Here is a 21205-nt window from a genome sequence, read left to right as displayed (position 1 = left end):
ACGAAGATACGATATTACGGAGGTTCTATTGGCCAGGCGTCTATTCCCAGGTAAAAAGATTCTGTAGGGAATGTGCTATAAGTCAAACGAATAGCCGTTCCATACCAGCTAGAGCCCCCTTACGACCTTTACCCATTATTCAGGAACCTTTTTCCAGGGTTGGTATGGACATCATAGGTCCCCTACTGTCTTCAAGCAGCAGTTGTCGCTTTGTATTGGTGCTGGTTGACTACGCCACCCGCTTCCCAGAAGCGGTGGCCTTGCGCCAACCCAACGCTACACAAATCGCCAAAGCGATGGTGAACATCTTTTCACGGGTAGGGTTCCCCAAAGAACGGATTACAGATCAGGGACCGCCTTTTATGTCTCGTCTCATGCAAGAGGTATGTCTCTCGTTGAACATCAAGCAAATCCGTACCTCCGCGTATCACCCCCAGACTGATGGGTTGGTGGACCGCTATAATGCCACCCTCAAAACCACTTTGAAGAAATTACTGAAGTTGGAGACTCGGAAGTGGGAGGACATGCTCCCTTTGGCTCTTTTTGCCATTATATGTCAAGTGCAGAAAAGCAAGGGATTTTCACCCTTTGAGTTATTATACGGTAGGCAACCCCGCACATTGTTGGATATGCTGCAGGAGGAATGGGAGGAAGAGCCGGAGGGACTAAAACCCCTTCCAGAGTACGCGGTAAACCTGAAAACCCATCTAGGACAGATCTGAAGCATAGTCCAAGCCCACATGGAACAGGCACAATCATCCCAGAAAGCCCAATACGTTAAGAAGGCCAAAACACGTTCCTTTGACCTTAATGACTATGTACTCATAATGATGCCCACCTCCGACCACAAGCTGTGGGGACAGTGGCAAGGTCCCTACTGAATTGTAGAGGTTACTCCAGTAACCTACGGTTTAGAACAGGATCCCAAAAAGAAAAACAACTCCCATATATATCACATCAACCTGTTGAAAAGATGGGAAGGGGCAGTTTGAGTTCAGTTAGGTTTTACCCAGAGTCCGGAACCCCTATTCGTAGAGTATAGACCCAGACCTTCCAGAGGAAAAGAAAAAGGAATTCAAGGCCCAAATGAAACCACTACAAGAGGTGTTCTCTCTATACCCAGGAAGAACACATCTAACGGAACATGTTCCCCCAGGCGCGAAAGTAAAGTTGTGCCCTTATCGCATACCAGAATCTCGTAGACTGGCCATTGAGAAAGAGGTACAACAAATGTGTATGATTGAACCCTCCCACAGTGAATGGAATTCTCCCATAGTGCTTGTGCCCAAACGAGATGGGTCAATAAGGTTCTGCATCGACTTTCGGGAGGTGAATAAGATCTCCCAATTCGATTCCTACCCCCCTCCCGAGAGTCGATGAATTAGTGGAGCGTTTGGGCAACGCTAAATACATCAGCACCCTGGACCTATGTAAGGGATACTGGCAGGTGCCCTTGAACCCCAGGGACTGAGAGAAAACCACCTCTGCCACCCCCAGCGGGTTGTACCATTTCCTCGTTCTCCCCTTCGGTCTCCTGCCACCTTCCAGCGATTAATAAACACAATGCAGAAACCATGTTCAGCATTTCGGTAGCATATATCGATGACATTGTCATCTATAGCGCCTCCTGGGACGAACATTGGACCCACATGAGAAAAGTGCTTCAAGCCCTGAAAGAAGCAGGACTAACTATAAACCCCACGAAAAGCCGACTTGCGGCATGCTCAGTAAAGTACCTGGGCCACCTTTTGGGGGAAGGGTATATAAAACCGCAGCACAAGAAGAGAGCCGCCATTGCCAATATCCCGTTTCCCCAGACAAAGAGAGAGCTAAGGGCATTCCTTGGGGTTTTGGGATAGTACAGGAGGTTTATCTCTAACTTTTCACAGACTGCCTCTTCCCTAACCGATCTTCTTCAGAAGAACCTACAGACAGAAAAAGCCTTAAAATACCCCACCCCCTCTCTTCTTAAGGCGCTTAGACAGTTGAAAACCACCCTGACATGCCACCCGGTTTTACTCAGCCCTGATTATTCGTGACCATTTATCCTACAAACAGACACATCGGACACAGGACTGGGAGCAGTGTTGCCCCAATTAGACCCTCAGGGGCAAGAACGGCCCGTCCTGTATATAAGTAGGAAATGATTTCCCCGCGAGAAAAACTATGCAGTCATAGAAAAAGAGGCGCTCGCCATCAAGTGGGCAGTGAAATCCCTGAAATATTATCTTGAGAAAGGGAATTCACTTTGTTCACGGATTACGCCCCGTTGGAGTGGTTATCAAGGAATAAGGGACACAATGTCCGAATCCTGAGGTGGTTCCTAGCGTTGCAACCATATCATTTTCAGACCAAACATACAAAGGGAAAAGAACAGACAAACGCTGATTATCTCTCCCAGTATCAGCTTGACCGTGTTCTTGCTAGCAAGAATGTAAGGGAAGGGAGATGTGAGGAGGAGCCGAGCTGCCACCCGAAGGAGCCCTGTATAACGCTGGAACAGTCTAACGAAGGAGCGGAAACGGATCACCAAGAATTAACGTCCTTCGGCCCTTTTGCCTGCAGGTCGAGGAACTTCCCCTCCTGCGTGACAACCAATGGAGTGAAGCGCTTTGGAAGAAGGGGGCGGAGTCCGTAGTAGAAAGGGAGATCCCGGAAGACGCCAAGATGTGCGTGTTCGGGAAACAGGAGAGAACAGAGTGGAGCACCCTCAGAGGATGAGAAGCAGACGGGCTGAAGGCAGAGCGAGGACGAGAAGCAGACGGGCTGAAGGCAGAGCGAGGACGAGAAGCAGACGGGCGGGAAGCAGAGCGAGGACGAGAAGAAGATGGGCCTTCTTTAACCACGGTGGTCAACATCATAAGCATTGTAACCACGGTTACGACAAAAGCACCCCACACTTACGTGATTCTCCTGAGAGCCGGAAGTATAAAATGAACTAAAGAAAACCGGCAGACTGATCAGACCGGATTACCGCACCCACCCCACCCCCCCACCCACCCCCTCAAAGTTCATTCTACCTTTCTTTTTTCTTTTCTTTTTTTTATTTACGTCTTCTTTCGTTTCACGATTGGAAGGGATTTATCGGAGGTGCATGACGGAATCCCATTCTGAGCCTCCCCTCTATTTACCCATAAGCCCTAGTTATTTTATCGCGGTGATGGCACGGCTCACACTTTGAATAACCGTTTGCCAAATAGGACAGCCGCATTAACCGCCTTTTGTTTCTTTTTGCTTACTCGGGCGGTGCCATCATCCCATGGAGAAGAAGACGATATTCAACCAACACCCCGAGTCCCAACCCTGTTTACCTCTTCCATACCCTTCATCTTGTTCAGTTATCGTTTCTACTTTGATTGACCTTAATAAATGTCGCCATAATTCAACAGCCTATAAGACCTCCTCGCTTTATTTTCCACCCATCCCTCTCACAATGTCACGAAGTAATTCCAACAGCAAACACAGTGTGTGTTTAATAAATGTACTCTTACTTTTATAAAGCAAAGTACAGACTGGACAATCCATTATTGAGTGATATTTCGGCACATCTGCAAATGGCAATTACTAGCCCACACCACCTCCCTTGAGTAAGCCTCAGACTGCTCTGCAGCACTACCCTCTGAGAGTCAGGGGCTACTATTGGGTGTTTGGTTCCCAGTGAAGGCCAAATGTAGTCACGTTATTTGTGCAGGCCTCACAGATACTACCTCGTTTTCCAACATGTAGAAACAGAAATGTACAAACTTTCACTGCCTAATGGAACTCCTCTGTTCAATACAAGCCACTCTGCTTCTCAGACAAGTTACTTATCTTTGGTAACACCTTATCTGGTAGAGACATGATCTAGTCGCAGATTCCTTACCTTTGAATTTCCCAGGCATCAGACTTGATCCAGAAAATTTTCTTCGAGCAATACCCTTGCATACCGGTAGGTGGGGGTCGGTCGATTCCGCGTGACATGACTGGCATTGTGATGTTCGCATCACCTATATAGGCGCCACCTCGCTGCGCTGACTTCAGTTACTTTTCACAACTGTCCACGCCAGGAGTGCAGAGCCATGAAGTGCACTGACATTGGTATGTTTCTAAACAAGTAGGCCCTAAAAACCTGTACGGATTGTGGGGAGGATGGCTGAGTTAGTAAGGAATCTGCAGCTGTCTCTACCAGATAAGGAGTTATTTTTTCTTTCTGATAGAGACATCTAGCAGCAGATTCCTTACCTTTGAAAAAAATACCCAAGCAATACCATCCCGAGAGGAGGGACTGAGGGCAAGTAAGACCAGAAAGTCCTACAGGACAGAGCAGCTAAGAAGGGCGACCCTGCAGACATGACCATCCAGGCAGTAATGCTTAGTGAACTTGTGCAGAAACGCGGACGTTGCAACACTGTGGTAGCAACCTTAGCACTGGTAGGATGAGCCCTTAAGACATCAGGAGGCCACTTTGTGCAGATTTTGATGCAAAGGACGACCCAAGAGATCACTCTTTTCTGCAACTCACAAGCCTTCTTTGCTCTCACATACCCCAGGACAAGTTGCTCATCCACCAGGAACCCTTTTGTGCAGTCACGGTAAAACGAAAATGCTCTTTTTGTGTTCAGACAGTGGTGTCACTCCTTTTCTTTAGAGGGATGCAGAGGAGGATAGGAAGTGGACAGGGGAACTGTAGGAGACTGGCTTAGTATATGGTGCACACTTATGTAAGTGTAGCACTAACCTAGACAACCCATATGGTGATTTTAGTGGTCTTAGAAAACCTTAGAAAGCTCTCTAAGTGGTAGCTGTGGAAAGCAGCCTTGAGGCTTAGTCCAGAAGGAGTGTAAAGCAGCTTGTTTTACCAGTAATTAATCTTATGGTATAGGTTAAGTGAAAAAGAACCACACAGTGTAGTTATAAACAATATGTATTTATTATCAACATTCACTAACACAATTTATTATCTCCTACCCGGAGATATAAACACAATACACAGAACACTTTGTCAATAAAATACATTAATAGCACAGAATAGACAGTGGTCTCCAGGGAGAAGCCAAACCATATACTAAAATAGTGGAATGCGAACATGACTCAAGTCAAGAGTGGTTCCAGAAGACGTACAAGAGTCGTGACCCAAGGAACCACCCAAGTTGAGTATCTAGGAACCCCACGGTGGTTGTGTGCAGGGTGGGAACATGACTGCATACATAATTCAAGTCAATGGGTAAGTCGGGTTCAATTTTAAAGAAGGACCCTTCCCAGCGGACCCTGAAGAAACCCTGTGGAGGACGGAAGGTTGGCTACCCTAGGGCCCAGGATAACTACACCAGGGAAGCCGGGTGCATAGGTGCGAATTGGTGTCAGATACCAATGTAGACCCCATTGGAGGACTGCAGTAAGAGGCAGCTAGTGAAGAAGGTTAAAGTGTCCTGAGGAACCCAAAGGTGGAGTCAAGATGAGAAGTACCTGCAGACAGAGTCTAAGCCACTCAGGAGTGACCAGGAGGCACGGGAGACGGATGCCCACCATTGTCGGGGATGCAGGAGAGTATAACGGCGCCCTTGAAATTGCATCTGCGTGGACCAGGCAACGCCGTAAAGGACGAGGAGACTATCACGAGATGTCCCTCGTCGGATGTCGAGAGCTAAGAAGTCAGTATCCGGCAGGGACACCGACAAGCCTTAGCAGCGGCCAACAACGAAGTCAACAAAAAAGGTGCAGTCTCGGGACCAGCAAGGTCCAAGTTACTCACCACGAGCAGGTAAGTCAGAGCAAGCCCCAAGCAAGCAGGGGAGCCCACAGGAGTCAAAGAAGACCCTCAAGAGAACCCACAGGCAAAGGCATAGGAGTCACAAGAGGACCTCGAGCAGCTCACCAAAGGATGAAGGCCCACGGTGCTGCAGGCGAAGATCTTAGCTGGAGGAGAGGCTTGAGGCTGGAACTTCTTGAAGCCTGAAGATGTTTGGAGGAAAGCTTCAACTAGCCTTCGGAATGGCAGGTCGACGCAGTGTACAAGGGTTCTATTCCAGCGGTTCCCACGAGAAATGCTGGCCTCAAACCCAGTAAGAAGACAGTGCAAGCCTCGAGGGAGTTGCAGAACCACCACATGTGTTGCTGAGCCTTTCGGAGTCCGTGGGAGCCCAGGATCAGCAGACCGGTCACCTTTGTTGAAGTACCTGCAGATGCAGGGAAGTGACTCCTGCATTACTAGGAAGATTTCTTCGAGTGTCTTGGATGTCGACAGGTCCTGTGAAGATCCTGTATGGAGCGCAGGCACAGACATTGCAGCAGACTTGCAGGATGACGAGACCAGAAGCAGCAGGAGTCTTCCCAGTTGCAGTTTTGATTCCCAATGCGAAGTCCAGAGTGCCCATATGGTTAAAGCAAGGGTATTGGATTTGAATCTTGTCCCACGACGAATCTAGGGACCCACCCACAGGTAAGCTCTTAAGTAATGTAAGGAAAGGGTTAGAACGATTCAGTGGTCCCTCCCAGAGGAAGGGGCTGGACAGTGGGGAGGATACTCCCATGTCCTTTGTCCATCTTCGCGCCAGAGCGGTAGCCGATGGCTCCTTGAACTGGTTTAAACTGGAGTACGCCTGTACCCTTTGTACTTGAATGTGCAACTTTAGCACTGACTGAGAATTTCTTTCAATTCGATACCCAACTTTACCATCAAACACAGGGTACTTCAATGGAGAGTACGCTCGCGCTAAGTCTGGCGTGTATGTACATATCCGCCTTCGAAACAAGAGAGATCTTTAATCCCAGAAATCCATATATGAACAATGTGCTCATGTAGAAAAGATTTATAGAGGACATCTTGATTCTCTGGGGAGGAGATCGCAACAAATGCGAGGAGTTCTGCAATTGGATCAACACCTTGAACCCATACCTGAGGTTTACTAACACCATCTCAGACAAAGACATCCCTTTCCTGGACCTCCTGATCAGGCTAGAGACGAACCAAATCTCAACCACGCTCTATCGAAAGACCACTGACAGGAATAGTCTGCTCTTATTCAGCAGTCATCATCCCAGGACTCCGAGACAGAATCTACCGTTAGGACAGTTCCTTCGGATCAGAAGGAACTGCAGCACTTTACAGGACTACAAAACAGAGTCTAATAAGTTGAAGCGTGACTTGTTACAGCGTGAATACCCGAAACACATTGTCAAGACCGCGTGTAAAAGATCCCAGAATAACAACCGCGAGAGATTGCTGGAGGAACAGACCAGAGACCAACCTCTTCGCGCTATAGCGTTTTCAGAAACTTCATGGCCAACGTGGGCGGAAGTCCCGCCTTCACGCCCGAACCGAGCTGGACGTCTTTATGTAGGAACGGTGAGCGTTCCTATTCCAACTGGACCGGCTCCGTGGGGGTAGGATCCTTGCGCTTGGACGTCGCATTGCGTGTAAGTATTTTGACCGCCCGAGCAGGTTTGTGAACGTGCTTGTGTTTCCTTCTCCTCAGGGGCATGCTTTTGCAGGGGTCAGTTTTCTGCACCACTAATGCGGGGACTTGGGCAAGCTCTGTTTTCCTTCCCCCTGTTGGTTTTCTCAACTTTGAGGAACCATCATATTCTGACCAGGTCACATGCCCCCCCAGCCCTCATGGCTGCACCTTTCGGATCCCCGCATGGTGCATCTCTGCCGATACCCAACCACTGGTACTGCGGTGTGGGAGAGGGTTGTCGGCCTGCGCCCGCGAGATGAGTCCGGACCCGTCCGGGTCCGCTCATTCCCCACGCGGAGCCGACTCCCTGTTTCTGCACTGTCTCCACCACTGTTCTGGGGTGGCGGTTACCCTTGATGACTGGGGCTTACTCATTGCTCATTTGCAACTTGCGTTGGCAGCGTCCACGGCTGCACCCTTCAGCTAGCGCTGCCCTGTGTAGCAGTGAGTATTGAGTGCCATTAATCGTTTGTGTACTCTTCTCCCCAACCAGTGCGGTATAATACATTTTAAGTGTCAACACGAGCCGGTACTGCTGAGATTTAGTTGTGACCCCATGTGGGCGAGTCCTGATGCTTTTCTCTGCATTTTCTCTGCATTTTTTACTAGCTGCTCTTACCCTTTACCATTTGAAGTGACACGGTGTGCAAACACCATGCATGCCTTGGACACTCACATTATCTAGCGCTCCTTGAGCACATAGATAGGTGTTTGGACATGCATGCTCTATGTTCCATTGAGATAAATGAGTGATGCAATTTTCATCTTTTAATGTTGTTTTTATCTTTATTTCCTGCAGGTTGTGTTCTTTTGATCTACTAAGTACCACTTTTTAGGGTGCTGTATTGGTGGTCACTTATACATAGTATATCCCACTTTGACCACTACCAAAAAGTGTAGGTAGATCCTCTTGGCCCTGATGAATCGCCAACTATTCGTTTTTTAAGGCGAGAAACATGTAGACCTTATTTCTCAAACACGCAGCCTTCACATCCTTAGAGTGAAGATCAGCGTCTTTGTTGTATATCTTTTAATTAGGTTAGGGGCCGCAGTCATTAAAATTGTTCTGTGTGGACCTCCTATCCTATTTTAATTCACTACACTCATTTTCAACTACACTAACTCCCCTAAGGCCCTCACACGCACCTCACCTGCGGCATTAAGGAAAAAAGATCTCCGCCAAGTAGGCCCCATCACGGGTGCCTGATCGGGCATTGCACCGCCGGCCCGATAAGGAGCAGACCCGATGATGAAGCAAGACACCTAGCTGGTAAGGTGTGTGAGGGTCTTTTTCCGAAGGAGATAACCCTTCTCCATGTTATCCAATCCCGATGGATGCTATTGATCAGTCCACATCGAACACTTGAACTCCTGCCTTTTTTTGTTAGGAACGGCATACTGTTTTTGCCTCATTAAACTGGAGTATGCAAGGAGGGCACCAACTGTGCCCTTCAAGCAGTCTGAGTGGCCCTGGCAAGCGACCCCACCCAGTCTCAATACACCAAATCCTATCTTGGAGGTGGTCGTACCTCCTTGTGACAGGAAACCTATTGTCCTACCTCCCTCTGCTCAAGCTTGGCTCAGCAGCAGGAGGGCAGAATCGTCTCTCTGGTCGGTAGCAACATCGTTTGCCGTCCGGGTCTAGAGGACTGGTACCAGGAGCACGGAGGGCCTCTCGGAAGAGCTTTAAAGTGCATGGAATCATACCTCCCACAACGTTTACGGTGTAGGGTATGATTCTAACATGTTTGATGGACACTATGTATTGTTATGGCTGATGCACTTACAAACCAGGAGATTGGACTCCGAAGGTTGTAGGGGTGTCCTGCTCATGCAGTGCACCCTCACACTTAGAACTGAGCACCCTGCCTTCAGGATTGAAAGGCCTCCCTTAGGGGTGACCTATAGGTTTTAAGTGCAGTGACCTCAGATATAAGGAAACATATCTGTTGTAAGGGGTACTAGCACCAGCTTACACAGGCTACAATGGAAGGCCCATAGTCACAATTTGAGTTGTCTCTTATGGGTGGAATAACACGTGCTTCAGCCTATGTGAGATCCCTGGTGTACCTATGCCCTGGGTACCTTAGTACCATATACTAGGGACTTACAAGGGTACACCAGCATGAAAGCAGATCCTTCTTTCCTACAGTGACAGGTTGCCCAAAGTGGCATGGTGTTACCACTTTCGGTAAGATAAAGGCCCTAGTGCGAAGGACAAAACTTATCAGGAAAGATGGTCAGGTAAGGAGGCTTGGATGACAAAGCCTGCAATTCGCTCACTCTCCTGGCAGATGTTACTGCCACTAGAAAGGCTGTTTTGATTAGTAAGAGGCCAGAGGGGGCAGTTGTGTAAAGGTTTAAACGGAGCACACATAAGAAATGTGAGAACCAAATTAATGTCCCACTGAGGCATGATGGAAGGGGCAGGTGGAAGCATATGTAAAAGCCCCTTGAGAAATCTATTTACAGTAGGGGATTTAAATAAAGAGGATTGGTCTGGCAGCCTCAAAATGCAGACAGGGCCGAGAGGTGCCCAGAGCAGAGCCCTGCTGGACAAGGGTCAGAATATCGAGGAAGCCCTGAGAGAGGGAAGTAGAAAGAGGATCAATAAACCTTTGTGTACAATATTTTACAAATTTGTTCCATCAGCTGGTGCACACGGTCTTGGTGGCGGGCTGCCTGGCAGCCAAAATAACATTGCAAACTTCGGGAGGAAGGTCGAATGCTATCAACTGTAGCCACACAATTCTGCATGCAAGAAGGCATAAAGTTGACAGATTCAGGTAGTGGACCCTCCCCTGTTGCTGAGACAGAAGATCTTCCCAAAGTGGGAGCCTGATCTGAGGATCGATGCTCATTTAGAGAAGCTTGGGACTCCATGCCCAGTCCGGAGCCACAACAATCTCTTGGGCCTGGTCACTCCTGATCTTTTTGTGCACTCTGGGCAAGAGTGGTATGGGCGGAAAGGCATATAAGAGACCTGAGCTCCACTCAAGACAAAAACCGTCTCCAAGCGAGAGCTGCCTTGGAAACTCCAGCACGCAAAACTGCTGACATTACGCGTTCTCGGTGGAGGTGAACCGATTTAACCCCACTGCTGAAAGAGACAATGCGCCACTTCCAGGTGGAGACCCCTTTTGTGATCCGCTAGACATCGACGACTGAGTGTGTTCGCCCTGACATTCAGAGAACCTGCCAGGCGTTTAAGCACCAGGAATATGCCCTGCTGTTCTAGCCCTGCCCAGAGACGCAGGGCATCTTGACAAAGAGTCGACGACCTCACCCTGCTCTTTTTTTTGCAGTACCACATAACCACACTTAAACCAGCTTTCCCTTGATTGAAAGAACGGTTTTCAATGTCAAACGAATCTCTCAGAGCTCCAGCAAGTTGATGTGGAGTCCAGATTCCACCAGTGACCACCAGTGACCAGAGTCCTCTGATCTCCATCTCTCCCAGATGGCCGCCCCATCCCAGGAGTGCCACATCTGTCACTACTGTGTGATTTGGTTGGGGAAGGGAGAGAGGTCTCCCTCAGACCCAATCACTGTTGGTCAGCCACCACTGTAGGTCCTGTGCAGTTCCCTCCAAACCCTCTAAAGCATGCCAGAGATATTCCCCTGATGCTGCACCCACTAGAGGTTCAGGTCTCACTGCAGAGCCTGCATATGCCATCTGGTATGCATCACAAGCAGGATGTAGGAGGCCATGAGGTCTAGCAGCCTCAGAGCTATTCTCTCCAAAATTCACGTTAGAGGCTGAAACATCGGTTTCATAGCCTGAGTACCCTGGACTAACTGTTTGGGAGGATAAACCCAAAACTGCACTGTGTCCAGAGCAGCTCAGATGAAACGGAGCATCTGAGAGGGAGTCAGGTGTGACTTTGGCACGTTGATAGTGAATCCCAGCGAATGCAGGAGGTTCGCTGTGGTCTGGAGGTGGAAGACGACAGTCTGGGGCGAGCCCAACTTCAACAGTCAGTCATCGAGATAGGGGAATACTGGCACTCCTGATCTGCACAGATGGGCTACGGCCATCACCTTGGAGAACACCCGAGGGGGGCTGATAAGGCTAAAGGGGAGCATGGTGAACTGAAAGTACTCATGGCCTACCGTAAACCACAGATAGAGCAGATGGGCAGGTAGGACAGGAATGTGGAAATAAGCATCCTGCAAGTCCAACGCAACCAGCCAGTTTCCTGGGTCTAGAGCAGACAAGAATTGAGCCAGAGTGAGCATCTTGAACTTTTCCTGTTTGAGGTATTAGTTGAAGGCTTGGAGATCCAGGATAGGTTTAAGGCCCTTGTCCTTTTTCGGGACCAGAATGTAACGGGAATAACAGCCACAGCCTGAACCCTCTCTATGGCTCCCTTGGCCAAGAGTCATAACTTCATCCTGAACCAAGTCAGGAGATCCTTAGTCCATCGGTCGTAAGTTGGAGGCATGGAGGGAAGTGTAGTCTCATAGGAGAGGGAGTAGCCCTTTGGACTACCGAAAGGACCCACCTGTCCGACATGATGTTTTGCCAGTGGTGAAGGTGATGGCAGATCCTACCACCAACTGGCCGTCCATGGTATTGAACGGCCGGACTATAAGGGTTTGGAAGCGGAGGGTGCAGGGGGGGGAGGTGTGGACTGACCTGACCTCTGGCCGTCCGACCCACGGGGTCGGAATGAGCCATGCAGAGGTTGCTGAACTTGCGCAGTCTTGTGGCTGGGATATGGCTGGTGTGGCTGAAAGCCCCTCCTGTAGCCACGAAAGGGGAGAAAAGCAGACAGAGGACTTGTGGCCACTGAGAGATCAAAGGACATGGCCGTAGCCTGCGAGTCCTTATAGCGCTCCAGGGCCAGGTCTGTTTAGTCTCCAAAGATGCGGGTGCCATCAAAGGGCATTTCTAAAAGGGAAGCCTGGACATCCCCAGAAAAACCAAGTTCCTTGCCAGGCGTGGTGTTGAACAGACACTGTAAATGAGATTGTTCTGCCCAGCAAGTCTGTCGTGTCAAAAGCACAATGAATAGTGAACTTTGCTGCATTTGTCCCATTTGATACCGCTTGGGAGAGGATGGCCTCGGCCTCCTGCAGGACCTGTGGCAGCACTTGTGCTCCTATTTCTCACAGGCAGAGGGAGTAACGCCCCTAAAGGCATGCAGTGTTCACAGACTGCAAAGCAAGGCTGGCAGAAGGAAAAGTTTTTCTTACCCCAACTATCCAGCCTCTTGGATTCACTGTCCGGGGGTGCGGAAGGGAATGCGCCATGTGACGTAGAAGCTTGAACCACCAAGCTCTTGGGATAGGGTGGTTGGTGAGGAAATTTGGGTCACCCAATTCATGATGATGACAGCGGGTGATTGTCTTATTCCTAGGAGCCATTGTGCTGGGTTTGGACCAGTTCCCCTGTAGTACATCAGTCAGGGCCTCATTAAAAGGCAGGAGGGGTTTCTGAGGAGTAGCTATCAGCTGCAGGTCCTCCATCAAGATGTTAGTCTTCACGCTGTAGAAGGAAGCTGAAGGTCCAGGACCTTGGCTGCCCTTCGCACCACCATAGTGTATGGCGCTCCTTACTCGGTAGCCACAGTAGGGGGAGAAAGCACACCAGAATCTGGAGAGGTGTCCAGTCCACTAGCCTCACCCACTTCCTCATACCATGTACAGTTCTGGCTGGTCTTGTAAAGGGTTCAGCAACCCCTCCCAATCTTCCTCCATTCCTAGCCCTTCAGAATAGGGCTGAGGAACTGACCTAGGCACCGATAGGCGCCATCATGTGGAGCCGACCAGTGCCACCTACCGACATGCAAGGGTATTGCTTGAAGAAAAATCTTCTGGACCCAGTCCGACGCCTGGGAAATACAAAGGTATGGAATTTGCAGCTAGATGTCTCAATCAGATAACATGAAACACGGCAGTTATGTTTTCCACCTTGTAGCATGTTTTTCTGGCAGGGCATTGAAGAAGGTTCCAAGATCAAGGAAAATTAAATAGTCTTGAGCGCTGGAATCAGTATATGGAGGAGTCTGTCTGGCTGTAAAATCATAGTAATCTCCACTCATTTGACTTTGAAAACGTTGATAGTTGGCATCAGGTCTGGATATAGGGTACAGGACAGAAATCCCTACATCATGACCAGCGCGCCTGAAATTGGATTTTAAAATGAAAGCCGGTTTGCTTTTCGTTCCTTATGCTAAAAGTCAGACATATGCCGTATGCTGCTTATCATCTACATCATCACAATGAGAAGCACATGCATAAGAGAGGGACTCCAAGATATTTCTGCTCCTTGATCCTCTCACAGAAGGGAATAACCTGTGGTGGATGGGTAATAAAAAGTCAGGGAGCCCACTTTAAACGTTGGAGGACCCATCAATGATGGATCCCTTATATGTCAACATCTTAGCAGAAATGAACAGGTTACTTACCTTGAATAAGGCTCTTTCTGGTGGTTACTTGAACTGTAGATTCCTCTCCTGGGAATATTCTCCAGGTGTAGACTGGATCCAGAAATGTTTATCCAGAAATGTTTACCCTGCGCTACTAGGAGGTGCCATGCGCGCAGTACTGGTTCTGTACCGGCCCGGAAGTTACAGAGCAGAGCCGCATATAAGCTCCACCATTGCAGGCAGACTTCCGAGCGTGAACTACTGTTGGTACCAATAAGTTAACAATAGTGCAGAGCACCTCACAAAAAGCTGATCATCCACCAGGTGTTCCTTGTAAAAACCTAGAGCCCATTTGGGTGTTCCGCTGATGGTGCCTTTCCTCTCCTGTCATAGTGGGAGGGAAGAACACTGGCAGCATGAAGGATTGTTCAATGTGAAATTGTAGGAAAGTGGGATTATGTTTCAGTAACCCCCCCCCCCCACACACTTTTTGCCAGACTACTGATGCACTTTTCCCAGGGCCTAAGTTCTTTCCACAAAACTAAGCCCAATTGGCATCTCTGGGCGCATGTCAGCCCCTGGTAAATGGTACCACCGGTATCCAGGGCACTGTGACCAGAGAAGGCCTCTAAGGGCTGCAGCACTTCTTGTGCCACCCTTAGAGGTCCTGTATCACTACACTCACACACTGCCTTTGCAGGCTGCGTGTTTTGGTGCAGAACAAAGTGAAGAGTCGACATTGCACACATCCCTGTGTGCCATGCCTACATCCCACTGACCTGGCGTGGATCAGTCACCCCTCTAGTTGGGTGCACTATACCAGTGGTGAGGGTTCAGGTGCATGAGCCCTGTACCCCTACAGTGTCTGAGTGCATTCTTAGACATTGTAAGTGCAGTGCTACCATTAAGAGTATATGGTGCTGGGAGTTTTTTCATTAGGAACTCCACAGCACCATAATGGCTACACTGAAAACTGAGAAGTTTGGTATCAAACTTCTCAGCACAGTAAACCCACACTGATGCCAGTGTGGGATTTAATGAAAAATGCACGCAGAGGGCATCTGAGAGATGCCCCTTGAAAACTAACCCACCTCTGGTGTCCGAACTGAGTGGCTGCTTACAACAGACATGTTTCTGGACCCCTGGATCAAGAGCCTGCTGCTCTGAGGGCCTGAAACAATGCACATCCTGGGACGAGGTGCCAATTCTCTTACCCCATGATGGGCAGTGTTCACGAAGGGGAAGCTTTTAAGGCATTTGTGAGCTTCCCCAGATCACTTGCTGCTTTCAGCAACTGGTCCCCACTGGTTCTGCCCCCCACTTTGGGGCGGGAGAACCGGCGGGAAAAACAAGTGAGGGAAAGAGATGTGCCCACCTCTGCCAACTCCACCCCTCAGGTGGGGGAGGCGAGGTGAAGCACAACTCAGAGTCCCCGCCATCTTGAGGATGGGGGGACCCAACCAACCTGGGACAGGCTTCTGCCCCCTCCTACTGAAGGGTTGCACAATAGGGGGTATACCCACACAAGGTAAGGGACCTACCTGTAACACCCCTAAATCTAGTACTTAGGGGGCACCCTGAACCTTGCTTCCTCAGATCCAGAAACAACAAGAAGGGAGATAAGAAGGACGAAGAGGCATGCAGAGCTAACAAGAGGACGACGCCCACTGACTTGGCCCCAGCCCTACAGGCCTGTCTCCCCTCGAACCTACTCCTGCGAAATCCCAGTGTGTCCTGCAGCCAGCAACCTCAAAAACCCCATAGGACCTGCCTGCCTTCATTTCCAAAGACTGCTTCTCCCGTGAACACCAGATTTGTTCAACAGCAACCTCTGGCAGTAGCCAGGTACCGCGATTCCAGCCCAATCTGCACACGCCGAACCCGGCCCGAGCAGAAACGCACCACGAGGAGGTCACCCCAGCGATCCTGAACCGAGATCCGGCGACCCCTGACCTGCCTCAAGCCTCCAGCGGACGCCTGCAATCTGAATCCTGAAGTTCCCCCTAACCGCAACCAGAAGCTGGTAAGAAGATCGAACCCCAAAAGGCACCCCTGCACCAGATGCCAAGGCCTTGTGTGCCCAAACCAACGGTGCCTAACCAACCCCTAACTTTCCAACTTACCTATCGAAGTGGTGGTCGCACCCAGAAGTCCTTCGTCTCCCTGCCTGCAGTGCTTTTGCAAACCGGAGGTTCTCAATTGGAAACCACAGGGCGCCTGACGTCGAAACAGCACTCTGCACCCGTCCGCCTCATTGCCGCTGAGGGTGCACCTTTGACGCTAATTTGTTTCCCCATTTACCCTGTCCTCAACCATAGGAGCTTTGCTCCCACAACCCAGTGGCCTGCTTGCCAGCAGCCACCAACCCATCCCCCATTGGATAACATTGGGCCTCAACACTCTGCACCCGGCCGCCCTAGTGCCACTGAGGGTGTAACAAGAGTGCATCTCTGACCCTGGGGGACCCCTGAGTCTAACCCCAGAACCTTAACTCCCACAGTCGATAACTTACCTGTGAACCGATAACCTGTTTTTCCTCCATAGCTCCATAGGATAACATTGACAATTTTCTTCCAAAAAGTTTCCAGGTGTGGAGTTTTGAAATCTTCTTTAAAAATCGCATGAATAACCAAAACGTATTTACTTACCTGTTTGCAGGAAATGTCCCAGTGCTGAATCGAGGTAACCAGCACTATGTTAGAAAAGTAAAATGAAAAGTAACTTATCTGTAATTTACTGAAAAAGCCTACTCATTTCAATGTACTGTATTTGCTAAGTATTTCAACCTACTGCATCCCCTATAAATCAAACTAAGTACAATTCCTATTGCATTTTCAAACTGTTCTACAATCAGCAACTTATTACTGTAAATTATTTAATGCTTATCTGTGCCAGGTTTGTTTGTTTCTAAAATAAAACAACAGTATATTTTTTATACTTAAACAATTGGCCTAAAGTTCAGTTCTTGAGTGTGTGAATACATCTGCTGACTGAGTGTGTACATCAACTGCTTAACACTGTCCTCTGATACTGCCTTACTGCTCGACCACTCTACCACAAATAGAGAGTAAGGTTTTATCTAACTTTAACATCTGCCTACCTCTGGGGTCGCATGGACACTATACCTCAATTTGGTGTAGTATATATAGAGCCAGTTTCCTACAGAAATAGAGTCACATCTTTTTAAAAGAATGCCGCCCAATTCCCCAGCACCAGCTTGTCCGTAATAAAAGACACAATTACGATGAGGAAGAAAGTCTTTAAAGTCGGGGGATGCAATGAGCAGTTATGCATCTGCACGAAGGGTGCACACATGACAAATGTCAAGACTAAGTTAAGATTCCACTGTGGCAAAACAAAGGGTTTTGGAAGGAAACGTGTTGCAAACCTTTTAGACATCTGAACCTTTATTAGTGCCCACTACCAGGCCTTGTAGGGCCAAAGACAAAACAATAAAATAACATTTGACAGTTTTGCTCCTAATGGGTCAGTCTTGCGAACACTACACAAGCCCACAAATTTTCTGGAGCTTTTTAAAAAAAAACATATTCTATTGAACAGTTATTCATGGCTTCTTACTATCAGCTATACAAGTACATTGATTACAGAGATATCATTTGGGAGCGCTCGTGTCTCAGGATCTTTTCCACTGAGCAGTTCCTTATCGGATAATACCAAGCAGGGTAAAAGTTCAACTCTGTTGTTATCCGTTGTCATTTATTAATCTGCCTGCTATCTTTGACATTCTAAAGGTAGTGCACTATGAGTTACAGCGTGCTCTAGACTGCTTCTTGAAAAAGGTCATCAACTCCCACTTTCCCCTTCCCCTTCCCCCTCACGCCAGGCGAGTCGTGGTATGCAATGTCCGCCGCTTACAACCTATGTGGCATTGAGAACTAGTTAACTCAAGTGGATCTGTTCCATGCCTTTGCTTCTGATTTATGTTGTCTGGCAAACCTTTGCTGACCATATGTCACTAACCCCCTTCACACAGTAATCTGCAGGCAGTTACTTCTCTGTCCCCAGCTCTTATGTCGCTCCCTGAGTTTCCTTATCTGGGTCAGTTTCTGGGCGCTTACTTAGTATCACCAATGCTTCCCATGCTCTGGCGCCTTCCAGGGATTTCTCGCCGGGAGCGTTTGTCATAAATGGAATTTGTAGAAGGCAGCCTGGCAGAAAATATTACCTTTACACTTCAGGGTGGTAAAGAGCCAGAGCAGAGCAGCACAGAGACACCTACCAGTTGAGGAGCATTGCTGGAGAAAAGCTTCTGGATCCAGTCTGGTGCTGCAGAGCTTTCTAAAGTGAGGAATCTGTGGTTAGAAGAATCCATCAGAAAGAGGACGATTCAAAGCATCCAAGGAGGGGACCATCGGGGGTCTTCATGGCATTAAAGAATAATTTGGACACCAAATCCAGGCCAAATGCTATATTTCTGTGTTGATCATTTATGTTTCACAACACATAGAAGATGACTCTTTATACCAAACTCAAATGCGGAATACATAAATATATATAGTTGTAGTAAGATGGCCCTTTATAAAGTGGACCAAAAACAGGTACACTGTGTAAAGAGTCCAGGCAAACCCCAAGGAGTTACAGAGGCACAAATGCCACCCAAATGCTCTCTTTTGTGGTAGTGTGGGTAAGCAGTTAGACATATCAAAGGGTAGTGCTAAGCATTTATTACACACAGAGGCAGAAAGCAAGACCACTCTCAATTAAGAGATCCAACACCAATTTATAAAAATAACACACCCTTTTATATAAATGTACTTACCAAGATCATCTGAATCGGGTAAGTACTTTCAAGTTACAATTGTTTACAGTTTTCAGAAATGAACACTCAGTGCATTTTCTGGACCGGCAATGTTATTCTACGTAAGGAAAAAATGTATTGCATTCAGGCACTTGTCAGCAACATGCAGGAATGTTCTTCTGGATTTAAGGTGAGTATGGGGCAAGGTGGGAATCTCACAATGTGGGTCTCACTGTGCCTGAAGTCCCTCGACGTGCAGGTCGGTCTTCCTCAGCGTTGGTGTCTGATCTGGGCACAACAAGCCTTGCCTGCTGCAAAGGGGCTAGTACGCTAGGGATTGGTACTGTACGGCCCCAGTAGGTCCTGGCGTCCCCACATTAGGAGGGAAGGCAGATCTGACTTGTAGGAGCGCTGCTACCTCTTCCTCGGCAGCTACTCCATCGCTAGTTCCTGTAGGGGGCAGATCAGTCTATCGGGTCTTACTTATTTGGTGCCTCCGGCTACAGGGGAGTAGCTACTCTACTTCAAGGGAGTTCCTTTGTCAATTGGTGAAGCACTGGCAGGACTAATCAATTGCTCCACAAAGATCGGGTGCAGCAGACAGGCCAGCAGTCTTCTTCTTTTACTCCTAGTAGTGAATGGTAATAGCCATTGGCCCACTTACCCCTGGGGTCACAAAGGCCCTTTTAAGATCACTTCCAGTGGGAAATGGGCAGAACCCCGTCCTAGAATCCCGAAGTTGCCATTATAAAGATGTCCAACTATGAAAAGTCATATCCACTTCAGGCAGCCCACCTTAGAGGTGGTACTAGCCTGGAGGTGGGGACTAGCTAATTTTCCCACCTGTCCAGGTGTCAAAAGGGCTCTGGACAAAGAGGGTCGGCTTCCTCGCCTGTGAAGGAAGCCAGAATTGCATATCAAAGGCGGTGGCTTCTTTGAAGCTCCCCTGCCTTGGAATGCATGTGTAAGGTGGTGTGTACGCCCTCCACCCAAGCAGGCTGTATTTCTGAACTCGTGAGAGCGGAGGCCCTCACCCTTGGGGGGCAGACACTTGCTTCTGGCGTCAGGTGGCAATAACCAGTCAGTCAGCACACCAGCGGCTGGTAGGTTTTCAGACGGAACCTTTAAGGTGCCCTCTGGCTACATATATTAATAAATCTAACGCTGGCATCAGAGAGGGACGACAAGATATTTCTGCTCTTTGATCCTCTCGCAGAATGGAATAACTATTTTCAGTGAGGCCATCATATAGCTTGGGAATCGTTTTCACAAGTGTCCAGCACATGCTTATAAAATGGCTTACCTCATCACTTGCAATATCTAGTAATAGAACTAGATATCTCTCTAGGGTCTATCTGCTCATGCAGATATGTCCAAACATAAAATATAATGCACCCTGCCTTAGGGTTCAAAGGAAGGCTGTAGGTGTGACTTACATATATTATATGCAGTGACTTTGGCATGACACACAGCAGTGTGCTATGTTGTGTTTTTACTCATGGTCATCATGTCACACTGCCTGCAAAGGCCGTATGTGTGGGATTTGTATGTGGGTCCCTTATGGTGGCATTAGATATGCTGCAGCCCTTAGGGACCCCTTTTTAGTACTCAACCCCTAGGTACCTGGATACCATTTACTAGGGATTTACAGGGGTGGTAACGTCCTTTGGCAACTGTAGCACAAATAGACAACACCTTGTTTTAGGGAAGGAGCACTGGCACTGCTGTCTGGTTAGCAGGCCTCCGTGCACTGTCAGAGTTGAAAATCAGCATCGAGTAGTTAAAAAGGGAGCAGAAAGTGGGGAGTAACTGCAACAAAAGCCCAATAATGTGTAGCCATTTTCACTTCCGAAAGGACAGCAGGTTCTTACAGTGCTTAGCTACAAAATAGGTGCCAGATTTCCCACTTTGCTGAAAAGTAAACATAAAATGGTTGTGCCACACTGGATGCAACATGTTATGTTATGTTATGTTATTTATTCTTTTGTATAGCGCAACGGTTACTCAAAAAGAGTGTCCATGGTACAACGTTTGAAAAGAAGCACGTGCACAGCATCAACCATGCCTACTTTGATTCTATTTAACAATAGTGATTTTAGGACAATGCATTAGATGATGATACTTGCCATATAATTCGGGCAAGCAGAGGGTGGCCATTAAAGTAATTTGATTATGCACTTGCCTGCCTTACGTTTCTGGGGCTCTTGCACAAAATATGCATTGTTAAGCCTAGTCAATATTTTCAATTAATCTAAATAAAATCCCTACTAGCTAAATGTCACCACCCACCATGAATCAATCTCTGTTCATTTGGGTTTTCATATAAAATTATTTATGATCACATTTACTGCACAAGCAGTGCCTTACACATTCCCAATAATCAACAAAACTTTTACAAGAGGATACCTGCCCCCGGTCAGACTACATATAATATTCCCACATAGATCTCCAAATTGCCCTAAATGCAGTACGAAAAAAGCACCATTTAGTTACATGTTTTGGGAGTGTAGGTCGGTGAAGGCCTACTGGGAGGTGATAGTACAAACTTTACGCAGAGTGAAACGACTGACTCTTACATTAACTTCGAAACAGTGTGTGTTAGGACTTGTAACAAGACCCAAAAAAGAAAAAAGAAA

At 48.1% G+C, this 21205-nt stretch overlaps 1 protein-coding gene across 1 annotated transcript in view; it reads right to left on the bottom strand.

Moving 5' to 3' along the window:
• DDX11 (DEAD/H-box helicase 11) overlaps positions 1-21205 on the bottom strand; it is a 430817-nt gene that overhangs the window by 209958 nt on the left and 199654 nt on the right. The gene's annotated exons all lie outside the window — the stretch shown is intronic.

This window comes from Lissotriton vulgaris, chromosome 1_2 (genome assembly GCF_964263255.1).
Source record: "Lissotriton vulgaris chromosome 1_2, aLisVul1.2, whole genome shotgun sequence".
Classification (NCBI taxonomy): Eukaryota; Metazoa; Chordata; class Amphibia; order Caudata; family Salamandridae; genus Lissotriton; species Lissotriton vulgaris.
The sequence above is the reverse complement of the archived record's forward strand: the minus strand, read 5'-3'. Positions and strand labels throughout refer to the sequence as shown.